Here is a 7500-nt window from a genome sequence, read left to right as displayed (position 1 = left end):
ACAATAATTATGACCCACAATAAAAGGCTGCGTAGCAAAATAGTGTATTTGTAAGTAAAAATAAGAAATAAAAAAACGACATCAGCACTTCTGTTGCACTGGACCTCACGACATGAGCTCATGCCAGGCAGACATGCGACCGCGTACATTGCTAGGCAACCTACAAGTACAGGCAGACATAAAAACAGAACGGAGACATCACGGCGTTTTACGTTTAAATCCGATTATTGTACCTCTTAGCACCTTGCCTCATTTACATACACTATATAATGTACACAACTAGATATGTACAGACGCGAGTGCATGGCCATTAAGACCACGGCTTGTAATTCCTGTATAATTTCTCTAAAAACTGTTTCCACCGAGTCATCTAAATACAGTTGAGAAGTTGCGCTGTGGAATCTCTGAACATGAGACTACCATGTACAATATATCAACGAATGTAAACACCTACATGTTATAAAAGCAGATCAAAAGGATGGGTAAATACACACACTAAAAAAAAAAATGCTCCATTCGGTGCTTCGCTTCGGAAGTCGGAACACTGAAAACTGAATCATAGGAAGTAGAACGAAGCCCCTTATCTTTATTACAAACCCTGAGCCCTTCCCTGTTTACACGCACGCTGATGATATTTACGTGCCTGTGGTAAAGAGCGTTTTCCGTGCAGGCCAATTGTTGCGTGAAATAGCATAAAGTAGACAAATATATGGAAATCAAATATACGTGTTTTCAACCAAAACGCTAGCTATGGATATGAGAAGAATCGTTTGGAAGAAAAGGAGAAAAAGAGACGAAGAAAACCAGTGAGAATAAAAAACATGAAATAAAGCAATACAGAAAATAAATAAATGGAAGCAAGGAAACGAAACACGACAGAAGAGCAATAAAAGAGTATATTCCCCCATTCCCCTTCCTCCTTCCCTCTCTCTCCATCGCAGTAAACAGACGCATTACATTTTACCTGCATTGCTACACGCGCCGCCATCCACCCTGCTTCGAATACCACACGAGTCGTATCCTTCTCTTGCTCTCGTTCATTTCATTCGTTCTTTTGTGCTTTCTTTCTCTTTTTTTCTTTCTCTTTTTCTTTTTATCAATACTTCTTTTTGTTGTCTTTTATTCGTATAGTTTTATTATATGTTAATAAGTTCTAGAGGGATGGATGTACTTCCTGTCGTTCTCGTACTTAAAATAAATATTATTATTATTATGATTCTCATTTTTTACGATTACTGCCGCAAATACAGTAATGTCAATGCTGCTGGACACGAATTATGACCCACAATAAAAGGCTGCGGCGTAGCAAAATAGTGTATTTGTAAGTAAAAAATAAAAATAATGATAATGATAATAGTAACAATTATATGATAAAAGAAATGATTATAATAATGATAATAATAATAATAATGATAATAATAATAATAATAATAATGATAATAATAATAATAATGATAATAATAATAATAATAATGATAATAATAATAATAATGATAATAATAATAATAATGATAATAATAATAATAATAATGATAATAATAATAATAATAATGATAATAATAATAATAATGATAATAATAATAATAATAATAATGATAATAATAATAATAATGATAATAATAATAATAATAATAATAATGATAATAATAATAATAATGATGATAATAATAATAATAATGATAATAATAATAATAATGATAATAATAATAATAATGATAATAATAATAATAATAATGATAATAATAATAATAATAATAATAATGATAATAATAATAATAATAATAATAATAATGATAATAATAATAATAATGATAATAATAATAATAATAATAATGATAATAATAATAATGATAATAATAATAATAATGATAATAATAATAATAATAATGATAATAATAATAATAATGATAATAATAATAATAATAATGATAATAATAATAATGATAATAATAATAATAATAATGATAATAATAATAATAATAATGATAATAATAATAATAATAATGATAATAATAATAATAATAATGATAATAATAATAATAATAATGATAATAATAATAATAATAATAATAATAATAATGATAATAATAATAATAATGATAATAATAATAATAATAATGATAATAATAATAATAATAATAATAATGATAATAATAATAATAATGATAATAATAATAATAATAATAATAATAATAATAATGATAATAATAATAATAATAATAATAATAATAATGATAATAATAATAATAATAATAATAATAATAATAATAATAATAATAATAATAATAATAATGATAATAATAATAATAATAATAATGATAATAATAATAATAATGATAATAATAATAATAATAATAATAATAATAATAATAATAATAATAATGATAATAATAATAATAATAATGATAATAATAATAATAATCCTAATCACAATAATAATATAAGATAATAATAATAATAATAATAATAATAATGATAATAATAATAATAATAACAATATTCAAATAATAAAAAATATAATAATGAAATTAAAATAATAAAAATAATGATAATGATAACAAAATTAATCCCCGAAGTTATCATGTTATTATTATTATTATCATTATCATTATCATTATTATTATCATTATTATTATCATGATTATCATTATTATTATCATTATCATTATCATTATCATTATTATCATCATTATCATTATCATTGTCATTATCAATATCATTATTATTATTATTATTATCATTATCATTATCATTATCATCATCATTATTATTATTATTATCATTATTATCATGATTTTCATCATCATTGTTGTTGTTGCTGTTATTATTTCTTTTATCATTATTATCATTTTTCCCATTATTATTATTACTATTTTGATTACTATTATCATTATCACTACTATTGTATTACAATTATTATTATCAATATTATCATTATCATTATTATTATTATTATCATTATCATTATTATTATTATCATTATCATTATCATTATAATTATTGTAATAACAAGAATAATGAAAACAATAATGATAATGATAATAACAGTAATAATAATAGTAATGCTACACCACTAGTAATAATAATATTAGTAAATATAAATGATAATAATAATAATGATAATGATAATAAAGTAATACTCATAATTACGATGATAATAATAATAAGAAGAATGATGATAATGATAATAGTAACAATTATATGATAAAAGAAATGATTATAATAATGATAATAATAATAACATTAATAATAATAATAATAATTATTAATAATAACAATGATAAAAGTAAGAAAGATACTGATAACAACAACAATGGTAATGATATGATTAATGACCAAAAATAGGATGATGATGATGATGGCGATGATAATAATATTAACAATAATATTTGTATTAATGGTGATAATGATAATGTCAATGATAATAAGAATAGGGATAAGAGTAAAAATAATAATAATAAAATAAAGTAAAATAATAATAAATAATAATATTAATGATAATACTACTCTTGATAATAATAATGAATAATATTAATGATAACAATAATAATAATGATAACAAAAATAACCATAATAATAACAACCCTCAGTGGTTCGAAGTGCTGGGCTTAAAGCCGAAACATAGGGCTTTATCATGGCTGCTCAGGATCAAAGCCCTTTCACCAGAAACCTCGAAGCAGAAATTCTCCACAAAGGTGCAAATCCCAATAGGCCACCTTGTCTCTGACTGTTCTGTCCTCGAACCAATATAAAAACAAACGTGACCGAGTAGGCCAATATGTTCCCTAGAAAGCCTGTCAACATTTCGAACTACCTTGTGCAGTGAGAGGGTACGACCACAAACCACTGCCGGCTGTAGAAAACGACAAGTTTATTATCCACTTGACAGAACTAACCAGGCGAATAGGCCCAACATAATTACCAAGACCCATGAGAATAAGACCTGCCACATGACTGATATGACAGTACCAGCAGTTCGACAAACTACCAAAATACAAAGACCCGCCAACAGAGACCGAGCGAATGTGAGACATCTTCAAACGACCACAGAGCCAACAGCCGTAGAAGCTCTTGGACTAGTCAATAAGAACGCGGAAGGCTGTTCCGAGAAACTCCCAGGCGAACCTCCTCTACAGGAACTACAAAAGATGGTCAGCTCTGCACGTCTCTTTAGAAAGGTTCTTTCTGTCCAAATCACTCTGCGAATTTGATTTCATTTCATAGATATGAGAGTGTCATGCCTTCGAATTGCCACGGATTTTTGGCCGAAACCCGGAAATATGATTGAAAGTAACTGCTTCTAGTAGAAAGATATAATAATGATAATGTAATGATAATAATGATAATGATAATATAATATTAGCAATGATAATAACAGCGATAATGATAATAACGTTTATAATAATAATGGTAATGGTGACATTTATTATAATTATCATTATTATTTTCATTATCATGTCTTTTTTTTCAAAATGCTTAATGACAGCAAAAGCAAAAATGATAATGACAGCAAAAATAAAAAATGAAAATAACAGTCATTATTTGTCAATACCATTGCCATTATCAGTATCACTTTCATTATCAATGTTTTATTATTTCATTATCATTGTTCTTATCATTATTTTTACCATCCTAAATACTCTTATTGTTCATTACTCTTATTGCTATCATTATTACTATTCTTGTGGTTATTCTCATTAGTATCTTTGTTAACATCATCATTATCATTACTATTATTATCGTTTTTATTATTGTTGTTAGTATCATTATCTTTAACATTATTATCATCATTATCATTATCCTTATTATTATCATTATCATTATTGTCATTATCGTTATTATTATCATTATCATTATTATCATCATTATCATTATCGTTATTATTACCATTATTTTTATTATAATCATTATCATTATTGCTGCTGTTGATTCTATAATTATTATCATCATTATCATCATCACTATTATCATTATAATTCTTATTTCTATCATCATCATCATTATTATCATCATCCTTATTATCAGTATTACTATTAGTATTTTTTTAACAATTGCTTTCATTATAGCCTTCTACATCATCATTATTAACATTATCATCATCATCATCATATTATTATTATTATTATTATTATTATTATTATTATTATCATAATGACATCATAATTATTGTTCTTATTATTGTCATTGTTATGAAGATGAGGATAATGATAATAGTTATGATTACTTTAATATCATCATTATTACCATTAATATTTTTTATTAGTATCATTACCATTCTTTTTATTATCATTTATATTATCATTATAATTATCATCATCATCATTATCCTTATGATTATCATTATTATCATTATTATCATTACTATTATGATTGGTGTTGTTGTCATTATTGTTATCATTATCATTATTAGTGTTATTGTTATCCTTGCTAGCACTTTCATTATTATTATTATCATTATTGTTAAAATCCTTATTGTTATTTCATTGTTGTTTCATTATTATTATTATTATTATTATTATCATTATTATTATCATTATCATTATTATCATTATCATTATTTCAATTACTATTATTAGTATCATCATCCTCACTATTATCATTATTGTTATTATTATTATCATTATTATTATTATTATTATTATTATTATTATTACTATTATAATTATTATTATTATTATTATCATTATTATTATTATTATCACCATTAATATTACTATTTTTATTATTATTATTATCATTTTATCATTATTATTATTATTATTATTATAATTATAATTATTATCATTTTTATTATTATCATCATCATTATTGTTATGATTCTTGTTATTATCATTATCATTATCAGTATTAGTATTGTATTAGTGTTACTATCATTATCATTATTGTTATCATTATTACTACTATTATCATTATTATTATTATCATGATCATTATTATTGTTATTGTTATTACTATTATTATAATTATTGTTATTATTATTATTATCATTATCATTATTATTGCTATTATTATTATTATCATCATCATTATCAATATTGTTGTTATTGCTATTATCATTATTATCATTATTATTATTATCATTATTATCATTATTATTATTATTATTATTATCATTGTTATTATTGTTATTACTATTATTATTATTATTATTATCGTTATTATTATTATTGTCATTATTATTATTATCATCATCATTAATATTTGTTATTACCATTTCTACTATCGCAATTATTATCATTATTGTTGTTATTATCACTATTATTATTATTGATATTATGGTTACTTTTATGATTATTATGATTATTATTATGAAGATGATGATGATGATGAGGAGGAGGAGGGGGAGGGGGGAGGGGGAGGAGGAGGAGGAGGAGGAGATTATGAAAATAATAGTAATAATGATAACAAATAAATAAGTAAATAAATAAATATATAAATAAATAAATGCACCGTAGCATACCAAAAAAAAACACAACTCTTAATAGATATAAATAGTATGCGATTACCCCCCCCTCCCCCCCTCCCCCTCCCCTCCCCCCCCTCCAAGATATTCCAGAGCGATCGATGAAAGATATGTCATATGCCAGAAAACCTTGAGCTGCGGAGGAAATTGTCATTCAAAAGAGGGGGGAGAGGGGAAAGAGGGGGGAGGGGGGATGGGGGGGAGTTAGGAAGGGGATGGGGGGGGGGAGTTAGAGGGTAGTCTCGTACTTGGGTTGGGGAGGGGGGGAGGAGGGTGGGGGAGGGGAGGGAAGAAGGGGAGTGGGGGACAGGGGGGGAGGGGAGGGAGGGAGGGAGGGAAGGAGGGAGAGAGGGAGGGAGGGAGGGAGGGAGGGATGGGGGGGAGGGAGGGAGGGAGGGAGGGAGGGAGGGATGGGGGGGAGGGAGGGAGGGAGGGAGGGAGGGATGGGGGGGGAGGGAGGGAGGGAGGGAGGGAGGGAGGGGGGGGAGGGAGGGAGGGAGAGGGGGAGGGAGGGAGGGAGGAAAGAAGAGGAGGGAAGGAGGGAAGGAGAAGGGGGAGGGTTAGACGAGATTATCACACGCTTGCTGGAACTTGTTGCATTATGTTGAGATATATATTGCATGCAAAGCGATACGAACCTGGGCCATCCAAAACCTTCTCTATTCCGGAAGATTTTCTGTTTCTCTCTCTCTCCTCTTCTTTTCCTTCTTCTTTTTCTTCTTTTTCTTTAATTTATTCCTTTGGTAAATATTTGTCTTTGTCGTTCGTTTTTTTTTTCTGTATGTTTTTTTTCCCTCTCTCTTTTTTCTTCTTCTTTGTTTTCACATTTTTATCATCACTGTCTTTCTCGTTTCTTATTTCCTCTTATTTGTACCTCTTAACAAAGCCATAATTTTATGCATTCCACATTTTGATGATAACATCTACAATCAAACTTCAAAACAGCAAAAAAGATCATAATTATTCTCTCTCTCTGTCATTTTTATTCGTTCAGATCCAAATCAACATTTTCCATCACATCAAAAAAAAGACAAAAC

General features: G+C 26.3%; 1 protein-coding gene across 1 annotated transcript in view; it reads right to left on the bottom strand.

Annotated features, from left to right (window-relative positions):
• The window catches only part of LOC125033475, a 46627-nt gene that overhangs the window by 38537 nt on the left and 590 nt on the right, over positions 1 to 7500 (bottom strand). Inside the window, exon 1 of the mRNA XM_047625016.1 lies at positions 7102 to 7500. This exon is cut by the window's right edge and continues 590 nt beyond it. The gene's annotated coding sequence lies outside the window, so the exon portion shown is untranslated. The remainder of the gene's footprint in view (positions 1 to 7101) is intronic.

Source organism: Penaeus chinensis, chromosome 2 (genome assembly GCF_019202785.1).
Source record: "Penaeus chinensis breed Huanghai No. 1 chromosome 2, ASM1920278v2, whole genome shotgun sequence".
Taxonomy (NCBI): Eukaryota; Metazoa; Arthropoda; class Malacostraca; order Decapoda; family Penaeidae; genus Penaeus; species Penaeus chinensis.
The sequence above is the reverse complement of the archived record's forward strand: the minus strand, read 5'-3'. Positions and strand labels throughout refer to the sequence as shown.